This window comes from Delphinapterus leucas, chromosome 19 (genome assembly GCF_059928025.1).
Source record: "Delphinapterus leucas isolate spDelLeu-1000000601 "Yukka" chromosome 19, BTC_Dleu_Yukka2, whole genome shotgun sequence".
Taxonomy (NCBI): Eukaryota; Metazoa; Chordata; class Mammalia; order Artiodactyla; family Monodontidae; genus Delphinapterus; species Delphinapterus leucas.
The window spans coordinates 40,499,945-40,521,701 of record NC_143147.1 but is presented as its reverse complement, the minus strand read 5'-3'; the positions used below and the strand labels follow the sequence as shown (position 1 = coordinate 40,521,701).

At 42.3% G+C, this 21,757-nt stretch overlaps 3 non-coding genes across 3 annotated transcripts; all 3 read left to right on the top strand.

Annotated features, from left to right (window-relative positions):
* The first annotated feature begins 644 nt into the window (after positions 1-644).
* LOC115803559 (U1 spliceosomal RNA) lies at positions 645-808 on the top strand. The gene has a single exon (XR_004024296.1). It is a non-coding gene; the product is annotated as a U1 spliceosomal RNA (small nuclear RNA).
* A 17,679-nt stretch (positions 809-18,487) lies between these two features.
* On the top strand, positions 18,488-18,651 carry LOC115803557 (U1 spliceosomal RNA). Its single transcript, XR_004024294.1, has one exon. It is a non-coding gene; the product is annotated as a U1 spliceosomal RNA (small nuclear RNA).
* Positions 18,652-19,525: 874 nt separating this feature from the next.
* Positions 19,526-19,689, top strand: LOC115803546 (U1 spliceosomal RNA). The gene has a single exon (XR_004024284.2). It is a non-coding gene; the product is annotated as a U1 spliceosomal RNA (small nuclear RNA).
* The last annotated feature ends 2,068 nt before the right edge of the window (positions 19,690-21,757 follow it).

Here is a 21,757-nt window from a genome sequence, read left to right as displayed (position 1 = left end):
GCTTATCCAAATACCTGCTGTAGGAGGGAGCGTTTTGTGAGTTTTCCACTTACTTGGTTTAGAATTAGTGTTTGTGTAACTGCTCTTGCAAGTGAGGGTGATCATATGCGGCATATTTGAAAGAGCATATTTTGTACTTTTGCTTGAAGCTTTGAACTGACAGCCTATTTTTAGCACTTCCTGGACTGAATTTTTTAATGTACTTTTGCCAAATTTCATCTTTTCAGACTTGCTCTTTCTGTTACGTGAATATCGGCTTGCTGAACTGCGCCAGAATCATAGCGACGTCATTAGCTCCAAGCCCTTGAAGGAAGGAACGAATTTGTTACCTTTATATCCGTAGAGCGTCTTTGCCTTTTTCATTCCACTAACTATACCAGGAAAAGGACACTGTGAATGAGATCAGCAAAAGGGGTGTGGAACATGTAGATAAGAGCAGTGACTGCCGGTAATTCTTACACTAGGCATTGTATTTCCTAAGATTTGGCAATATCTAGATATACAAAATATTGCTGCATGGTAATTAAGGTTTGGAAACTGTATTCCAGCAGTGGGGGTTGGGTTGTAAAATGCATGAGAAAAGTGACCCTATCTTTAGAGTGATTTGAATCTGAGGGTGAGGTACCAGCGAATACTAGCAACTCATACTTACCTGGCAGGGGAGACACCATGATCATGAAGGTGGTTTTCCCAGGGCGAGGCTTATCCATTGCACTCCGGATGTGCTGACCCCTGCGATTTCCCCAAATGTGGGAAACTCGACTGCATAATTTGTGGTAGTGGGGGACTGCGTTCGCGCTCTCCCCTGGTTCTTTTGTTTGTTAAAGGAAGTTTCATATCGTACGTTCCTTTTCTGTTTGTTGGGGAGTTTCTGGCACGTTAGGGGTAGTGTTCTGAGGGAAAGTTTGTATGAGTTTTTCCGTTTCTGATTGGTTTAGTTTCATTTTGAAAACTAGGTTCTTGAGGGTGTTGAAATAACCAGGATGTTTTTCTCTTAAGTAGCTATTTTTCTTTGCAGTACCTGAATTTGGGACTTTTGAACCGTTTTAGTAGGTTCGTCTCTCATTTATTATATACTGAATGCTTCATCTGGATTGGATGTGGGTATTTTTAAAGGCCCCCTACTAGTGTCTTTGAGAATCGATTGCTGTAAACTAGAGTATATTTGCTAACAACTGCTATTCCTGTTTGTGCTGCTGATTGCTTGGGTTTCAGTTTCAGGGTATGGTATGTTCTGGTTCTTCCTAGTTTCCAGATCTAGCTATTCTGAGGATGTCTAGTGATCTTCACACTCATGTTCACCTGTCTTGTAAAAGCAGTTCCTGTTGCTTCTCTTTTAGAACAAATCCTTGTCCATCTGTACTTGGCCACTTCCTGACCCTCAGCAATATAAAAATATCCCTCAATTGGCTTCTGAGTTTAAGTACTCACCTGATAAAGATAGTTACCTGAGTGCTGTTCTGGGGCCTTTGTTTAAAACTGAACATGAGAGACACAAAGTACAGATATTTTGCAGCATGTTTTTAAAATTTGTATCCAAATAACACATGTACTTCATTTAGAAAATCAAATAGTCCTTTTACGTTTCTAAACTAAGTTCTTTGCCTACTTCTTCCTGTTCTGCAGGTCCCCTTCAGAGGGAGACACTTTCCACTCTAAAAACAACTAAAATTTGATTCTTCTGAAATTTATGAACCTCTGTGTTTCTAAACCAGAAATATCTAGATATTTAGATAATATCTAATTAGATATTTAAATAATATCTAAAATATTATCCTTTAATGCATCCATTTTTGACATTGCCTATTTTTGATAATGTAAATGAAGATTTAGCTCTCTTGCACCACCATTTCTTCTCTATTTTTCCTAATTTAGTTTAAAAACCATTTGGTTAAATCACTTGGTTAAATCAGTATTCAGTGTTCATATTATTCTTAGGCAAACATTATTCACAGCAGAGCATTGTCATTGAATGTCATTGTTTCCTTTAATTTTATTTTTCCTCTGGTTAGTTTTTTTCCCCTTTTGGTGGTTTTTTTTTTTTTTTTTTTTTGGCCATGCAGTGCAGCATGCGGGATCTTAATTCCCCCACCAGGGATTGAACCTGTGCCCCCTGCAGTGGAAGCATGGAATCCTAACCACTGGACCACCAGGGAATTCTCCCCCTCTGTTTAATTTTACCTTTTTTCATTTGGTTACTTTTCTTTTACCTATTCCTAATTCTTCCCACACTTTCCAGTAGCCTCTGGTTTTTCCATAGGGTAAATCATATCAGTTAGTCTTATTAGTTTAAATGCAGGGTTTTTTTTTTCTTCTGGAGATCTATCTACTTCTATTTTTCTTCTACCTAAACCCGTTGTTCTTTCAGATTGCTGCATAGGTGTAATAGTTTAAGTGGGTATCAGATTCTAGGCTGGAGTTAAATTTTTCTTCATGATTTCAAAGACATCACTTTTTTGACTTATAGCCTCTAGAAGCTACTGAGAAGACTTTCTAATTCCTTATACTGTTTACATGACATATGTGACTGATCTTTTCATTTTCAGAAAAGTTGAAGAATTATCTCTTTATTTTCATTTTTTGTAATTTCCTAATGATGTGTATCTTATAGCCATTCATTGTATGGGGCACTTGATGAGGACCCTTTCGACCAGAACGTCTTCCATGTTGAGAAATTGTCTTGAATTATTTCATTGGTGATTTCCTCCCGTTGGTTTTTATCATAGTTATTTAATTTAATTAATTTATTTATTTATTTTTGGCTGCATTGGGTCTTCATTGCTGTGCACGGGCTTTCTCTAGTTGCGGCAAGTGGGGGGTACTCTTCGTTGCGGTGTGCAGGCTTCTCATTGCAGTGGCTTCTCATTGCGGAGCACAGGCTCTAGGTGCGTGGGCTTCAGTAGTTGTGGCATGCAGGCTCAGTAGTTGTGGCTCGCGGGTTCTAGAGCGCAGCCTCAGTAGTTGTGGCACATGGGCTTAGTTGTTCCACAGCATGTGGGATTTTCCCAGACCAGGGCTCAAACCCAAATCTCCTGCACTGGCAGGCGGATTCGTAACCACTGTGCCACCAGGGAAGTCCCCTCCCCTTTGTTTTTAATTTTTCTAGAACTCTCCATATTTGGTTATTAGAACTCCTACAATGGTCCTCTAATTAGGAAAAAAAATCTATTTTCCATCTATTCATCTTTTTTGCTGAACCCATGTATTCCGTTTTTTATTTCTACAATCATATCTTTAAGACCTCTTTTTTTGTTGTTCTTAGTTTCTGCTTGTATTCTTCTTGTACTTATTTTTCAGATGCAAAATCTTCTTATATCTCTGAAGATTTTAATGATTGTGTTTTATTTTCTTTTTTAGTTTTCTTCCTTTTGCATCATCTGTCTCCTCCATATTGTCTTCTTTTGGTTGTTTGGTTGAGCTGCTATTATGATTGTCTCCTCATGTTAACAATTAGGGAGCTGGCCAAGGTGAGGCTGTACAGTCTTTCTGCTTCCCTGCAATGATCTCCCTACACCTTTGTAGAGGAAGCCCATGTCAACATCTTTGGGACTTCGTTCTAGGGTGTTCACATTACTCAGAGGAATCTTTCAGTATCCTGGAAGGTAAAGGCTTGGTTGCCAGTGTTCTGGAAACCAAATGGAGGATGAGAGGGAGGAGGTCTCAGCATTTAGCCTTTGGAATGCATATGTACATCCTCTTTTCAGTAACTGTTTAAACTTTTACCTGAGCTTCAGGTCTTCTCCAGAGGACCTCAGTTGTACCTTCCTGTCTTTCTCACCACTCTAGATAGTGCCAGGGTGGGCCGGTTATCCAGCAGCATGGGGAGAGAGGGGTTTGGGCATCTCTTCTGAGACAGCTTTCCATCAGCCTGGTTTCTTAGTATTCTCTCATTTCACCTGGTTCTAGAGGTTCTGGCACTGTTAAATCTGGAGTTTTTTGAGCACTCTGCAGTGTCAGTTGGGTTAGTTTTCAGCTTTCCCCAGAACTGGCTTAAGATTTGGGGGTCCCTGGTCTAGTTCAGTCATTTCTCATTTATAACTGTCAAAAATATGTTGCTCATGTCCTTTCTGTCCTCTCCATCCTTGAAAGTTGTTGCCTTTTAAAAATTTCTTTTCCGAAGTTTTTGTGGGGTTTTGGAAGGGAGTGAAATTTATAGATGTTCAATGTACCATCTCTATCCAGAGCCCAGAATTATTTACAGTAGTGAAAAATTGAACCAACCTAAATGTCCAGTAATAAGGGGAATGATTATATGAATTACAATCCAGTCATAAGATGGACTGTCATGCAGAAATTTAAAATTATGTTTCCTAGGGCTTCCCTGGTGGTGCAGTGGTTGGGAGTCCGCCTGCCGATGCAGGGGACACGGGTTCGTGCCCTGGTCCGGGAAGATCCCACATGCCGCAGAGCGGCTGGGCCCGTGAGCCATGGCCGCTGAGCCTGTGCTCCGCAATGGTAGAGGCCACAACAGTGAGAGGCCCGCGTACCGCAAAAAAAAAAAAAAAAAAAAAAAAGACAAATACTCTGTGTTATCATTTACATGTGAAATCTAAAAAATACAACAAACTAGTGAATATAACAAAAAAGAAGCAAACTCACAGATGTAGAGAACAAACTAGTGATTACCAGTGGGAGAGGGAAGGAGGGAGGAGCAAGATAGGGGTAGGGGATTAAGAGATACAAACTACTATGTATAAAATAAATAAGCAACAAGGATAAATTGTATGGCACAGGGGGAATATAGCCACTATTTTTTAATAACCTTAAATGGAGTATAATCTATAAAAATATTGAATCACTGTGCTGTACACCTGAAATTAATGTAATATTGTAAAGCAACTATACTTCAATTTAAAAGCGTAGTCATTTCAGAGGGCAGTGCATGAATTTCAGTCCTACAACCACTGCTCATAGCAAGTTAAGAAAGTTTCCAAAAGTGCCTCCTGAGTTTGATACCCACTTCATTCAACTCAGCCAACATACGTGGGGTACTTACTATGTGCAGAGCTTCATGCCACGTGAGGGGAATGTAGACACTCATGGAACATAGTTCTTGTCACAATTAGGGCACTGTTTGGGGATGGGAGGTGGGGAGAACATTATATGGCACAATAGACTGTAATAGAAAGATTTGGACATCTTCAGTTTTCGTCATCTTTGTCCCTTGAAAGTAGATATCTATCTATCTATCTATCTGTCTAAGTTTATTCTGGGGGAAAACAGCTTTACTGAGGTATAATTCACATACCATACAATTCCATACAGTTCACCCATTTAAAGGGTGGTTTGATTTTTTAGAAAGAGCCAGATTGGGGCTTCCCTGGTGGCCCAGTTGTTAAGAATCTGCCTGCCAATGCAGGGGACACAGGTTTGTGCCCTGCTCCAGGAAGATCCCACGTGCCACAGAGCAACTAAGCCCTTGTGCCACAACTACTGAGACTGTGCTCTAGAGCCCGCGAGCCACAACAACTGAAGCCCACGAGCCACAACTACTGAAGCTCGTGCGCCTAGAGCTCGTGCTCCACAGCAAGAGAAGCCACTGCAGTGAGAAGCCTGCGCACCTCAGCAAAGAGCAGCCCCCGCTCACCTCAACTAGAGAAAGCCCGCATGCAGCTGTGAAGACCCAACACAGCCAATAAATAAATTAATTTTTTTAAAAACAGAAAGAGCCAGATTGCCTGGAGCCCAGTCTTATGAGTTATAAAGCTGAGGTGTTACTATTAAAGGCAAAAAGACTAAATATTCTGAGGCTTCCTATAGAGAAACTCCAAAATTTTGGGAGCAAAAGACAACCTGAAAAGCTGGAAGGGAATAGCACTCACTGGGAAGGTAGATTATGGTATACACATATGAATAGAAACCAGCCTCTCCTCCATATAATCAGTCCTCTATTTTTCCACACATGTAGGTTCCCTGCATGGGCCAGCTCTTTGGGACCTGTGGGCAGTGTCATCATTGGAGTAGTGCAATTTGAGAATAAACTCATCCTACTTTTGTAAGACCTGAAGGCTCTCTCTTATTCCTCAACATGTAGGTTTCTGGAATACAGTCTATGCTATGTTTTATTGAGTTAGATTCCTTTAACTGAAGTGGAGAAAAACCAGTTGGCACTTTGGGGGCAAAGGACCGCTAGAGTGTGAGTAGAAGGGTGAAGACCAGGAGAAGTGAGGGACAGGGAAATGACCCTCCTCTATCAGGTAAATGGTAAGACTCTGCTAGTTCTCATTACTAGATAGTGGTGACCCCTGACTTCTTCAAATGTAGGGAGCAATATGATTTATGTGGCAGGGAACTGCATTCATGCTTTCCCTGATAATTTGCTTTTCCAAAGCTGTATTTATTTTCCATCTTCCTTCCTTCAGTGTTTTTTAGTATGTTCACAGAGTTTTGCAGTCATCACCACAATAAATCTTAGAACATTTTCATCACCCTAAAAAGAGCAGTCACCTCCCAAATTCTGCTCCACCATCTTCTCCAACCCACTAATCAGCTTTCTATCTCTATGTATTTGCCTGTTTCATATAAATAGAACCATATAACATGTGGTCTTTTGCAACTACTACTATCTTTTTTTTTTTTTTTTTTTTTTTTTTTTGCGGTACGCGGTCCTCTCACTGTTGTGGCCTCTCCCGTTGCGGAGCACAGGCTCGGGACGCGCAGGCTTAGCGGCCATGGCTCACGGGCCCAGCCGCTCCGCGGCATGTGGGATCTTCCCGGGCCGGGGCACGAACCCGTGTCCCCTGCATCGGCAGGCGAACTCTCAACCACTGCGCCACCAGGGAAGCCCTCTTTTCTTTTCTTTTCTTTTCTTTTTTTTTTGCGTTACACGGGCCTCTCACTGTTGTGGCCTCTCCCATTGCGGAGCACAGGCTCCGGACGTGCAGGTTCAGCGGCCATGGCTCACGGGCCCAGTCGCTCCGCGGCATGTGGGATCTTCCCGGACCAGGGCACGAACCCGTGTCTCCTGAATCGGCAGGCGGACTCTCAACCCCTGCGCCACCAGGGAAGCCCTCTTTTTTTTTTTTAAATATTTATTTATTTGCCTGCGCCAGGTCTTAGTTGCAGCATGGGGAATCTTTTTTTTTAGTTGCGGCGTGCGAGATCTTTAGTTGTGGCATGCGAACTCTTAGTTTCGGCGTGTGGGATCTAGTTCCCTGACCAGGGATCGAACCTGGGCCCCTTGAATTGGGAGAGTGCAGTCTTAGCCCCTGGACCACCAGGGAAGTCCCTCATTATTTTCTTTAAAGTTAAAAATATGTTTGTGTCTATAGACATTTATGACTATTAATTTTTAAAGCCTTCAAGATTTAACACCACACTGTAAATCAACTATATTTCAATAATTTTTTTTTTAAAAAAAGGGGAAAAAAGGTGATTGGGAGTCTGCCTGCCGATGCAGGGGACGCGGGTTCGTGCACCGGTTCGGGAAGATCCCACATGCCGCGGAGCGGCTGGGCCCGTGAGCCATGGCCGCTGAGCCTGTGCTCCGCAACGGGAGAGGCCACAACAGTGAGAGGCCCGCGTACCGGAAAAAAAAAAAAAGGAGGGGGGGTGGAAATGGCAATAAACGAACAAACCACGGTGGGGAGCTGGCGGGTAGACTTAACACCATAAAACGTAGAATTTGCCGTGATTTTTTTCCTTTGTACTCTTCAGTTTTCCCAAAGGCTGAATGGTTACTTTTAAAATCAGAACTTCTTTCCCAAAACATATTTTTTTGTTTGGCTTTTTTGTTTTCCTATCTTTTAAATTTGAGGTTGGGGGGAACTGTGTGTCAGCTGGGAGCTTGTGATGTAATTATGTAAATGAAAGGCTGTGTGAGTTAAAAGCCTTTACTTTTAGGATGACGTCTCTACTTTAAAAATCAAACGTGCTACTATATTAAAGGGGTTGTGCTACTTGGAGGAGAAGTAAATCCAACAACAGGTATTTTGGGAAGTGAGGAGTAAACGGGGATGGAGGGGAAAGTATAGGCAATGTATGGTGATTACTGAGGAGGTTACGTAGTAAAAGCCCAGATCATGCAGCTGTGGCTGTGAAGAGATCACAGAATTGGTTTCCCAGTTTGCAGCTCACCCCCTGACTCTTCCAATTATAGTTTGTGGTAGCAGAGGCTCTCTTTTTGTTGTGGTCTACCGAAAGTCTAGTCCAGAAGATGCTCTGCCATTCCCACTCCCAGCAGTATTTAGTTACCAGTAACTCACATTTGTCTGGAGTCTACTACTGGCTGTTTATATTGGAGAGATGACAGGCCATTCAGTTAATCAGCAGCCCAGGATATGAGTATTATTTATAAATTTCCGCTGGGGTTGAGACATAAAGGTATGAGATGAAGACTTGGAAGCAAGCTATAGAATGGGCCTAGTTGAATAGTTGAATTCACTTCATATTTGGCATCAGGAAGGTGGGATCAATTTTTGAGGAAAGAGCATGCAAGCTGAAAAATACAGCAGTCAAGGACTGGGCTTTGCAGAATTGCCTCAATTAGAGAACAAGAGAGGAAAAGGAACCCCCCGAAAAAAGCTGGAGAGAGAGCAGAGGTGAGCACTTTCATAGTCAGTAGTCATTAGTGAGCTTTGAAAACATGCACTCATTTTCTGCTTTTGATGCAGTAGGGGGAAATGGCAAGAAAACAAGTATAATATGCGTTGGCCACATTAGTAACTTTTAGTGAATGGAGTGGAGAAGACCAAGTTGCTCAGTTTGAAGCTGAAGAAGAAATCAGTCTACAAATTAAACAATCAGTACATCTCGGAAACTCCCCATAGTTCCAGGGCTTGAGAACACCTTCCGTTATTTCTTTGACCACATCACACTGAGAGGGCCCTAATCCTTTGCTCTCTTAGGTTCCCGGATGCCAAAGAGACTTTAATTGTTTCGGAGGATTTTCCAGCTTTGCTCTCGGGAGATTAATTCTCCCAGTCTTTCTAACCTGATGTTTTCTCTACAGGTTAGTAGACTCTGACTATAATGAGGCTTTGACCCTTGAAAAATGTGGGGGTTAGGGGCACCAACCCTCCATGCAGTAGAAAATCTGTGTGTAATTTATAGGTGGCCCTCTGTATCTGCAGTTCCTCTGTATCTGCACCCTTGGATCCTGTAGTACTTATTTATGGAAAAAATCCACATACAAGTGAATCCATGCAGTTCAAACCCGTGTTGAGCAATGGTCAACTGTGTATCAGTCTATAAGCCACTGAGTGTAGAGGTTAAGAACATGGACTCTCACTAGTTCTGCTACTGTCTAACTGGGTGGTTTTAGGTAAATTAGCTAACTGTCTTGTACCTCATTTTCTTCATCTCTAAAATGGGGAATAATAGTAATAGTGACAACTGCCAATAGAAAGAAAAATGCACAATGTAAACATTGTGAGTTAAGTTTGCTTCAGGGTCTTACTGAGGACTATAGCCCAGGAGATAGCCTCTCAGTAGCTCTGAGAAACTGCTCTGAAGAGGTGAGGGAGAGGCTAGTTTATATATGATTTTTTTGGTGGGGAATACATGCAGTCAGGTATGTAACTTGGTAAAAGATTACTGCTAGTCACAAAGAACATACATCACAAGTTAATGATTTTAGTTCTTTTCCCTGTATGGGAAGATGCAAGAAGCTGGGTTCATTAAAATTCTTCCTGAGATACATCTAACTATCTAAGAGCCTGTTTGTCCAAAGCACAGAGCATCCTCTTATTGTCTTAATTTCCTCAGACTGGAGCACGGAGTGCTTCATCCTTTCATCGCCTTAATCTCTTCTGTCTGAAGCACAGAGTGCACTGTTGGTCAGTGACTGCAGCAGGTTAATCTTTGCAGAATTCGATGTTGAGCAAAACACTCTTTGCTCTTCTTTTGTTTGCACAACCTAAAAAGGAATTGTTGAGAATTGAATGAGATAACATCTGTAAAGCCACAGAATAGTGTCTTGACATGTAGGAGCTATTCCATAAATGTGATGTTAAACCAATGAATTAACTCCTAAGATCCAAGAAAGGAGAGCAAGAGAATAGTACTGTAGGGGGACTATGGAAAGCAAGAGGATAGTACTGTAGGGGGTCTGTCCTTTTCTGGATAAAGGGACACCTTTGTATGTTTGAAAGGAGAGGTGCTAAACCCAGGGCAATGGAAAGGGCTGAGATCAGAGAGGATGGGATTGGGAGCATATGTGGAATGAGAGGCTTAAGAAGAAAGGCGATGTCTCTTTCTCTGACACAACAGAGAGGCTGGGCCCAGTGGCTCTCAAACTTCAGTGTAAGAATTACCTGGAAAGCATGTTAAACGTGCACACACCCAGGTCTCATACCCAGACATTGATTCAGTAGATGATGGGAAAGAGCATTCATTTGTACTTTTGAAATAAAAGAGAAGCTAAATTATTCTCCCTCCTACAAAGAGGATATATGGGTGTGATTGGATTACAGTTGTGGTTCTCAATTCTGTCAAACCTAGGGTCCCCTTTGGCGAGTAGTAACGTTTCCTTTATTATTCATAGTATGTTCGTAGAAAATACGAATGTTCAAGATGTTCCTAGAAAATATAACTACATATACTTCCCCCACAAATGATATAAATGTCCTAACTGTAATATAAAGGAGAAATAAAAATAAAATGTTATAGTAAAATATTTTAATACGTAAATGCTTGGCATGGCAACACAAGGAAACAAAAATGTCCCCACAGATTTTCAAAACTACCCCTTGGGAGTGGTGGCATGGTCACTGAGAACCACTGGTTTAGGTAGAGGTTTGAAACATCAGGGTTGAGGGAATTTAAAAGATATGTACAAAAGGAAAGCCAAGTAGCAGTGAAGATGTGGGTGCAGTTTGCATGAATCTGGAGTGGGAGAATCACAACTTCCTCCAGCAGCGCTGGGGAGAATGGGTGTAGAGGGGATGAGTCCTGGATCTAGGACCAGGTGGAGCAAGTGGCTGTGCTGCAGCATGGTGGGGGGGGATGAGGTGGATGAGGGGCTAGTGAGTCAAGTGGGATCTTGAGTGAAGAGCCTAGTGAACTGAGAGGTCAGACGGCCCTCTCTGGCAATAAGTAGACAGGGGGCTAACAGAAACTTAATCCTGGTTCAGAACATAAAATGCTGGGAGAATAGAACAGCAACAAAACAGGTTTTTCACATATATCTCTTAGCGAAAAAGAGAAACTCACAGAGATCAAGAGAAAGAAAAACTCCAGAGGGAAAGGTAGGAATGGACCCCGTCTGTTCGCTGAGGACACTGTCCATTCTCAGAAGGTGGGGTGGGTGTGGGTTAACAGGGCAGGAGCAGGGGCAGGAGACAAAGTCTGGGCGGCGGGGGCGGGGGGGGGGGCGCTGAGCTGAGTGGGAGATCTGACTGGATGGTTCCTCCTCATTCTGTACAAACTGAGCAGCCGATTCAGAGGCTAGAAGCTTATCTCGAATCGTGCAGTGTGAGCACTGAGTTGGAGTCCAACCGCTAGCACGTAGCCAGGATATTCTCGATTTCATGCTCTGCTCCTCCCGCTCTTGGAACGGGAGGAAATGGTGCGGGGCTGGTATGGAGCGTTGCGATCCAGGCAAGGACGCCGGCTGAAGTCGGCTGGCGACTAAAAAGCTCTGTCGCGTCCGTTTGCTCCAGGGGACTCCACACAAGGAGATCCGGAGACCTTCAGTTACGCCAGCGTTGGGAGAGGGGTGGGTTTGTGTCAGGAAAGTATCCTGGTCGGGCTGGTTGCTGGAGGAAGCGGCCTCCCGAAGCAGCCCACAGGAGGCGCGGCTGCCGGCTCGGACCTGTCGGGCTGCGCGGGACCTAAGGGGGAGGTGGAGTAGGTCCATGAAGGACACAGGGCATTTGGAACCGCGTTTCCTGGAAAGACGTGCTTGATTATCTATTACCAGTACTAAGATAGTTCGAAAATCTGTTTACTTGGATCGCTAAGATAAAGGCCAATTGGAGTCCTTTCAGGAGTGACCCAGGCCTTATGGTGGTGTGCGCAGCCGCGGGTAGTGCTGGGGTCAACCTCGGTTCATACTGACCTGGCAGGGGAGATACCAGGATCACGTAGGTGGTTTATCCAGGGCGAGGCTTATCCGTTGTGATCTTGGAGAGGCAGCAGTGAGTGGTGGCCTGAAGCGAGATCTTGATTCCCTGCCCAGGCGTTGAACCTGGGTAGCCTGGATGAAAACCAGGAATCTTAGCCACTGCACCCCCTGGCCCTTGCCCCCAGTGAAAAATGCATTTCTCACGGAGGCAAAAACTGTAAAAACAGGTACCAAGTTTATTATTAGAGACATAGCACAACTACAAGTGGGAGAGCACACAGAGAAACAGTTTGTTTAGTTAAGACAGAAGCAGGGAAAAAAAAAAAAAAAGAAGCAGGGCAGAGATGCACACCCAGAGAGGAAGGGTGTGGGCGTCCTCCCTGATGAGGAGGAGTGCAGTAAAGAGGCGGTTAGGTCATTTATATAGGGCAGGTCTTCCGGGTCTTTGTTTACCTTTGGCCAATCATCTGGTTTCTTTTTCCACACCTGACCTGTCCTAGGAGCCGCCCCAACACACGTGCTGAACTTTTTTCCAAGATGGATTCCAGCCCAGAGGCCTATGGGACAGCCTTAGCATCACATATTATGCGGTGGTGCCCCCTCCTTTTTGACCCCCAAGGAGCCTTTCTGCACATGTGCAATGTTTTCCTTGCCCTAAGGATGGGAAATGTATGACCTCTTGATCTTTTAATAGGGTTTAGTTCCACTCTGTCCCTTCCATAAAAATGTCCAATGTCCTGTTATTTACCCTATTTCTGTTGCTGGTTTTTGTATCGAAGTGCAGATCTAGAAATACAGACAGGAGTCAGGTCATAAATATATAGTCATAGAGCCCGTTTGTCTCTTGCTTCAGGAAGTGTAGATGGGGGTGCTGGTAATGAATGTCTGGCCTGGAGCCCATCTTCTTCTCACCCACTTCTTCAGGAAGTGTGAACAGGAGACCAGTTGTAAATGTCTAGCCGGGAGCCCATCTATCTCCTGCCTCAGTTGCACTCCGGATGTGCTGACCCCTGTGATTTCCCCAAATGTGCGAAACTCGACTGCATAATTTGTGGTAGTGGGGAACTGCGTTCATGCTTTTCCCTGTTCTCTTTGTATCTTAAAGACAGATGTCATTCAAGACTCTTTTCTAAGGGTCTAGTAGCTCATTTTAATCTAATACTGAAGGGTTTATCACATGACGTAGTGGGTGGTGGTGAATATGATACAGAGACGGAGTGAAATAAAGATCTTAAATGCTAAGCCACCATGAAACATTCTTTTGCCAGGTATAGGGTTTTTCCTGGTAGGATTGTGTTTAACTTCAGCGGTCTGACGTTTAGGATCTGAGTTGACCTGCCGTAAGGGCAGGTTTACCTGAAGGGTTTTGAACATTTTTAGTTATGTAAAAAAGGAGTGTTACTATATCTCAATTTTTTTTAGGCTGGCTAAATTTTGCAGTGATAACCATTTTGGATATATTGGAATAAGTAAAGCAGGTTATTAAAACTATTTTCAGGTGGTTTCTTTTACCCTTTTATATATGGCTACCAAAGCTTAAAATTACATGTTGTTCACGTTATATTCTATTGGACATCATTTCTCCCTTATTTTGAAAAAGTCTCCAGGAGGTCTGGCTGTGTTACTTCTATAACATGCTCCTTCTTCCTGGAATGCCCTGTCTTCCCTCATCAATCTTTTTTTTTTTTAAATCAATTCACTGTTTTTATTTATTTATTTATTGGCTGTGTTGCATCTTCGTTGCTGCGCACAGGCTTTCTCTGGTTGTGGCGAGCAGGGGCTATCTTTGTTGCAGTGCGCGGGCTTCTCATTGCGGTGGCTTCTCTTGTTGCAGAGCACGGGCTGTACGCACGCGGGCTTCAGTAATTGTGGCGTGCAGGCTCAGTAGTTGGGGCAGACGGGCCTAGCGGTGTGTGGGATCTTCCCGGACCAGGGCTCGAACCCGTGTGCCCTGCATTGGCAGGCGGTTTCTTAACCACTGTGCCACCAGGGAAGTCCCCCTCATCAATCTTGAAAATGCATACTTCGACATTCAGCTCTCTGTCTGCGAAGCTGCCTGGGATCCACCCAAACCACCACTGAACCAGAAAGGACTTAAACATTACTAGGTACTGTAGGCACAGTGCTGCATAAAGCACTTCTTTTAAAATCAGAAGAAAAAAAGATGAATTTTTAGGTGGAAGAAAATGTTGTATATAATAATGTCATCTTTTTATATGTATTTCGCGGAGGAAGGGTCCACAAAGGCAAAAGTGTGTAGGATCCTTCAGAGTCATAATGTGGTCCTTAACCCTTTTATTAGTGCTCATTACTCTTTTCCTATAATTCTGGCAGGTCTGTTTCCCCTACAGGTTGTGATCTTATTTATTACAGGCAGAATCTCTCTCTGCATTATTACTCTTAGTATCGCCAGTGCCTAGGCTAGTTGCTGGCACCTTAAGTTTAAGTGGCTGTAAGTTACTACTTACACGAGTAACAACTTGAGAACAGGTTTTTGTTTTTGTTTTTTCCATCATTAGTAGCACTCACAGAAACTCAAGGACAATTTGTGAATGTTGAAAATACTGGAGTAGGCAATGTGGTTATCAGAAATATAGTTCCCATATGGACCGACTGTATAGCACAGGGAACTCTACTCAATACTCACTAATGGCCTATATGGAAAAAGAATCTAAAAAAGAGTGGATATATGTATATGTATAACTGATTCACTTTGCTGTACACCTGAAACTAACACAACCTTGTAAATCAACTGCACGCCAATAAAAATTTTAAAAAGAAAGAAATAGTTCCCTCAGCATAGCAAAAAGAGCTTTAGAATATCTGTGAAATCATGTCTGTGTGGGACACAGATAGTCCTAGAGGACTCAGTGCTGTGGCATTCATGGATACCATGGAAACAGCAAACCAACTGCCTAGAATGAAATTAGAAAGGTAGTTCAATAATGAAATTATATCGTACAACAGAGATGGGCTGGATCACACTTTGTGGATGAGAGTATCTAGTAAATGTCTAAGTAGAGTAACTGTGGTTTATATTGCAGAACCCTGTGGATGGAAATGCAAAACCGGGGCCAGTGTGCATAAGTGAATGGGTTCAGCTCCCTGAAATGCAGGGTGTCTGTGTAGAGTGTAGAATTGCTCAAGCTTTCCTGGTAGTACACATTTAGATTCAGTGTGTTGGCACCATGGACTTCTTGACAGTTGAACCTGCTCTGTAAACTTATATAACAAAAGTCAGCTTTTAAAAATTACTGCCACGCTCATGATATTTCTGAACATCAGCCTTTCCTTGACTCTGACGAAGCTAAGAGATGGGTGGAAATTCAGAGATGAGGTGAGACTCACAGAGTGAGGGCCATGTCTGTTGGGACAGAAATCTTAGTTGGCAGGGGAAGCCATGATCTGAGAGAGGTTGGTAAGTGTGCTGGCGCCACCACTCCCCAGGTAGGTGGGAACTCTCCAAATACCTACTGTGCTGAGGGAGGGTCCGTGCCTCTCCACCTCGGCTTATTTGGGGCCTTTGAGTTAGTTGGTCACTGAGTTGTTTTATTCTGTGTATAAATATATGTATGTATGTATGTGTATGTGTATGTATATATATATATATACATATATATTCACCATAATTATTACTAATAATTATCATTGTTCCTAGAGGACAAAATCAAGCACAGATACCTAAAATATGGTAAAAATCACAATTTGAATCTAAGTCTATCTGATGCTAAAGCCTGTGTGCAAAACTAAATACTGTGCCAGCTATTTCTTGTAATGGTTCCACCAGGACTTGGTCTTCTCTTTATGAAAAAAACAAAACAAAACAGTCTAACAATATCATTGAAAGTCTGTAACCTGTATCTCACAACCAGTAATATTGATATCATTTCAGTGCATTTCTTTCCAGTAATTTTCCTTAAGGATATACATTTTTACAAAATTCCCGTCATGGTATACATACCATTTCATATCCTTTTTCCCTCTTAACCTTAAATAATAAAAATGTCTTTCACGTTGTTAATCGTTATTATATTATTATTGTTTGCTTAATACTCCCTTTCCCTCTTGCTTTGATTCTAGGGTTTTGGGGTGATTTTGATTTTTTTGTAATTCTATAGTGAACACCCTATGCATAGGGCATAGTCTTTCTCCAGAATTACTTTCTATAGTTAAATTAAATGACATTCCTGGGTCAAAATGTATGAACATATTTTGGCCAGTAGATGTATATAATTAGTGTTAAATTATTTTTTCATTAGAAGTAATATTATAGTCATGTTACAGAATATGTAGGGGAAAATACATTAGTCCATTCTTCTGTATTGACACTGATATGATTATGTTACTTTGCATTTTGATGTATTTTCTTTAAGTGTCTTAAATTTTGCCTTTTTAGAAACAGTTTTAATCGTAGTATATATTCTATTTCATATGCTGCCTTTTTTGCATGCAGTGTTACTGCAATTTAGGCTTTCCTCTCCTTCTTAACAAACTTGAAGTTCTTTTTATAATTAACTATGAACCCTGAAATTAGAAAGAGATCTGGACTTTGAAAGATGAAAGGAAGCAGGGAAAAGTAGTTTTTAGAGTTTAAAAATATCATATGTCACCTCTCCTCCCTCAAATAATTTAAGGCATTTCTTAAGATGACTAAAATATTAAAATAACAGAGAAAACTACTAGAAATTACCCTAAGAAATCATCATTAATTATTCACAAAGATATATCTACAAGGCTGTTCAATGTTTTATATATATATATGGCAATAAACTGGAAGTGATAGAACATTGATATAAATTATGACAACATATAACAAAATGAATGTAAAATGTTACAAAACATCGTGTGAAGTATAATTGTATTAAAAATATATATGCGTAGAGAATTGGAGTTACCATATATAATATCAAAGTGTTAACAGTAGTAATTTTGTAGTGGGAATGTGGTTAATTTTAATATTTAAAAAACACTTTTCTGTCTTTTCCTAATTACCTGCAAGGAAAATTTCATCGCTATGGTAATAATTAAAAATGCCATCTAAAATGCAAAACAAAGCACTTAAAAAATCATATGGACTAAGGGAAATAACTACCAAAGGGTTGCAAAAATATGCCACCCCAAAATGTGTCACTTTGGCATAAGGATTATTTTGAGCTAAAAGCACTGAAAAACAGCAAGTATGTAAGAAGAGTGGTCTGACCTCCTTTTGTCTTCCTAGAAGCAGGAGGTAAAACTCCCAACTGAAAGATGTTTTCCCTAACCCAGGGGAAAGAAACATTGCCAGAGAAGGGGGACAAAGCCGAGATTTCTGTACAAACAGGTCTTGTTAAAATAATTATCTTCCTTTAGCCTCCCCATATATGTTAGTTACTTTTCCACAGTTGTCACTCTTTGTTCAACTTAATATAAAAACATTTAGTTTTCCACTTCTTTGGGCCTTCATTTCCTTATGAGGGCTCCTGTACACTTCTGTTAAATAAATGTGTATGCTTTTATCCTGGTAGACCGTCTATGCCAGTGTAATTTTCAGGCTGGGCCGGAGACCCTAACAGAGGAGAGGTAAAGTTTTGCCTCCCGCACACCACCAAGTCCTTGACGCCCTAGTTGATGCAGAGTTGTTTTGCCCAGAGAGCCTAGCCAGCAAGGGCAGAAAGGAAAACAGTGTGTCATGTATTTTCACTGTCCAAAAAGAACAGAGGAGCGCTCGCTTTGTTACCAAATCCAGGCCAGGTGCTGCTTATCTTTGAGCCGAGCATGCAGAGGTTTGAATCTTGCTGAAGTCGGATTTGCGTCCCCAACCGCACGGACACCTGTCCGGGAGCGGAATGGCCTGGGTCGGGTGAGGGGCTCGAGGCTGCGTTTGACCCGCGTTCTCCTGTTCAGCTCCCACAGAAATCTTGTGAAGTAGGCAGGCAGTAGTATTCCCACTTTACACTTTTGGGAAATGGAGGGTGAGAGAGACTTGAGGGTATGACTTAGTCCCATAGTGGAGCAGCGAGTCAGGCTCGCAGAACCGACAGTGCGGCCCTCTTCCTGTGAGGGCCGCGCGCCCCCGGCCGCCCGCAACTGCCCTGCCCGCCCCTGCGGCGCAGTACTAGGACGTGTGACAAATCTACGCCGTAGTTTTTGCGTATGCCTGCCAAGACAAGGAATTGAACAATCTTTTCAGCTACACTTGTCGATGATCGTCTTTGGGGTCGGCACGAGGCATAGCTAGAGCGAACTGACCGCTTCTCCAAAAGCAGTGACGTTGAGTGACAAGAGGCGGGGATATGTAGATGAGGGGCGCGCCGCCTGCTGGTTCGATTTCATTCTTCGCTGGGCAGAATTTCCGCTGAACGTTCAAAGGATGTATCCTGGTCAGTGTCATATGAATAATCCTGCAGTTTCCAACCAAAGGCCTAAAGAACTTGGAATATAATTGACCATAAGTATATTGTGTGCTGAGTTCGAGGGTGAGGTGCCAGGGAGGGGCTACGATTCATACTTACCTGGCAGGGGAGATACCATGATCACGAAGGTGGTTTTCCCAGGGCGAGGCTTATCCATTGCACTCCGGATGTGCTGACCCCTGCGATTTCCCCAAATGTGGGAAACTCGACTGCATAATTTGTGGTAGTGGGGGACTGCGTTCGCGCTCTCCCCTGATACGAAATGTTGAAAGAAAGGACTTGTCTTTCGTTATGTCGTTCGTGAGTCAGCGGTTTTTGTCGTTGCTTTTAGTTTTTTTCTTTTAGGTTAGGTTTGCCATAATAAGAATTTTAATGTTTTTGGTTTTCTGAGCGTAACCGTACATCAGTTGTTTTTATTTCCTTTTTAAGGTATTTTTAAACCTAAGTTTCTTTGTTTGATGAGAGTTCGTCGCGTTGTGTGTGCAGTGAGTTACTGTCAGCTTTAGAGACTTAAAACAGTCGAAGTTCTTTTACTTTAGATGTTCAAGATTTAAGAGGTGATTACCTTGTTTTTTGGCGGCAAGTCCGTTTGCGGCTTTTTTCTGCTGTTTTTGAAAGCCCGCTGCCTAGCACCTTCTGTTGATATCTGTGTCTTCTGTGTAAGGGTTTCTGATTACATTGGTGGTCTCTAGGTAATTCGCTATGCTGTTGCCCCACCTAATTTCAAAGCTTTAATCACATCTGTAAAGCTTGTTGTGATACAAAAGGAAGTAATATTTACAGGTTGCGGGGACTAGGATGTAGACAGGGCGGACGGAGGGTCTTTCATTATTTAGCCTACCACATCAACAAAACCCGGGATAGGTTTGTCCCGCGCAGAAGAATGACGTCATTAAAAGTGCTTGGAGTATGTAAATGAGCGCAGTGTCCGCTGGTCTTGCTCACATTGTACATACATTTATTATTATTTTGCAAGTGTTCCGGTATACGAAATGTTTTTGTCAGGATTTTTATAGTTTGGAGAAGTTTTTATTCGTAAGTGAGGGTCTAGAGCTTGCGTGAAGTGAGTGACCGTAAGTGTCAAGTGTTTCGTATCTGAGGGTGAGGTGCCAGGCAGGTAAAGCAACTCATACTTACCTGGCAGGGGAGATACCATGATCACGAAGGTGGTTTTCCCAGGGCGAGGCTTATCCATTGCACTCCGGATGTGCTGACCCCTGCGATTTCCCCAAATGTGGGAAACTCGAGTGCATAATTTGTGGTAGTGGGGGACTGCGTTCGCGCTTTCCCCTGATAAGCTTAGTTTAAAAGTAGAAATTTCGGTGTTATTGTTTAACTATTTTAGTAAAGCGTGATAACTGCGTTTAATTTTCTTGTTTTGTTAGGATGTAGTTTTGGGGTGGTTTTCATGGTTTTGTTGTATTCAGAGCGATTTCTCTAAGGAATATCTAGAGTTTTCTGGGACAACTGTGAGAGCTGAGAGTTGTATGTATGTCGTAGAACAAAGGACTTTAAAATTTCGATTTTGATTTCAAGTTGTGCGATGATGTTTGTTAATTCAGCGTTTATCGTTCTTGCAGAATGCTGGTGTTCCATCGAGGGGAAAACGATCAAATTTACGGCAGTGAGATGTGTTTGTAGGGGGAATTTAGAGTGAGTTACCTCACTATGTACTCTACAGACGGCATTTTTAAAGAGTAGGATGACTGAAGAAGAAAGAAGGGAGTAAGACTAAAAACATTCAGGGAGTGGTTGTTAGCATGTAAATGATTAGTCCAGTCGAAAGGCAAGTTCTCAGCAATGTGCATGTTCTCCAGCTTTAGGAAAAAAAAGTAAAAAACGTATGAAACTGAAGCGGGTCTGCGGTTTTAAATTTACCTGTATTATTTTAAACATTTTATGTCAAAATGTAGTCATCATGTATTGGTGTAAATGCAATTAAATAAAAAGTTTTAAAAGGTTGAAAAACATAAAAATGACTATTACTAAATAATAAAACAAGTATTGGTGAAAATCTGGAAAAATTGGGACACTTTTTCAGTGCTGGTGATAATGTAAATGGTCCAGCCACTATAGCAAACAGTGTCGACTAAAACTTTATTCACAACCTACCCGGAACTTGAGAGTTTATGTTTTATTTGGCGAGGATTTTTAGGACTTAGAGCTTGGGAGGCAGCATCTCAAGTAACCCTGAGAGAACTGCTCCGAGGAAGTGAGGGGGCCAGCCAGGATATATAGGAGTTTTGCAACAGAGGGTAGATAGTCTGAATGTCAGAAGATTGTTGTTAATTAAAGAAAACCAGATATCTTAAGGTAAGGAATTTAGTGCTTTTCTGTCTATGGGAAGATGCAAGAGTCTGGGCTCACCGAAATCATTCCTCTGATGTGCACCTCAGCTATCTGGGGCCAGTATCCTGTGTTTTCATATCCTGAGTTTCCTCAGGGTTCACCTTAGGGAGTGACTGCAGTCTGATGGCTGCTAGGTGGCAGGTATTCTCTTCTTTCCTGAGTTCCCTCAGGGCTCACTAGCTCACCGTCGGCGGCGGCTGCAATCACGACTGTGACATCCTTTGTTTACTGATATGGCAGGCAGTATTCCATTTCTCAACAGTATGGCCATTCCTGAAAAAATTAATCCAACAATTCTACTTCTGGGTATATACCCTAAATAATTGAAAACAGGGATTTAAAGAGATATTGGAACACTCATATTCATAGCAGCATTATTCACAATAGCCAAAGGTGGAATCAACCCGTGTCCATCAATGGATTAATGGATAAACAAAATGGGGTGTATATACATAGTGGGAAATTATTCAGCCTTAAAAAAGGAAGGATATTCTGAAATATGCTACAACATAGATGAATCTTGAGGACATAGTGAAATACGTGGGTCACAAAAGGACAAATAAGTGTTTCCACTTACGTGAAGCACCAAGTGTAGTCAAATTCATAGACACAAAGTAAATTGGTGGTTGCCAGGGCCTGAGAGAGGGAGAAAATGCAGAGTTAGTATCTAATGGGGTATGGAGAGATGGATGGTAGTGATTGTAGTACGACAGTGTGAATATATTTATGCCACTGAACACTTTAAATTTGTTTAAAGTGGTAAATACTATATGTGTGTGTGTGTGTGTGTGTGTGTGTATATATATATATTTTTTTTTTTTTTTCCGTACGCGGGCCTCTCACTGTTGTGGTCTCTCCCGTTGCGGAGCACAGGCTCCAGACGCGCAGGCTCAGCGGCCATGGCTCACGGGCCCAGCCACTCCGCAGCATGTGGGATCTTCCCGGACCGGGGCACGAACCCGTGTCCCCTGCCTCGGCAGGCGGACTCCCAACCACTGCGCCACCAGGGAAG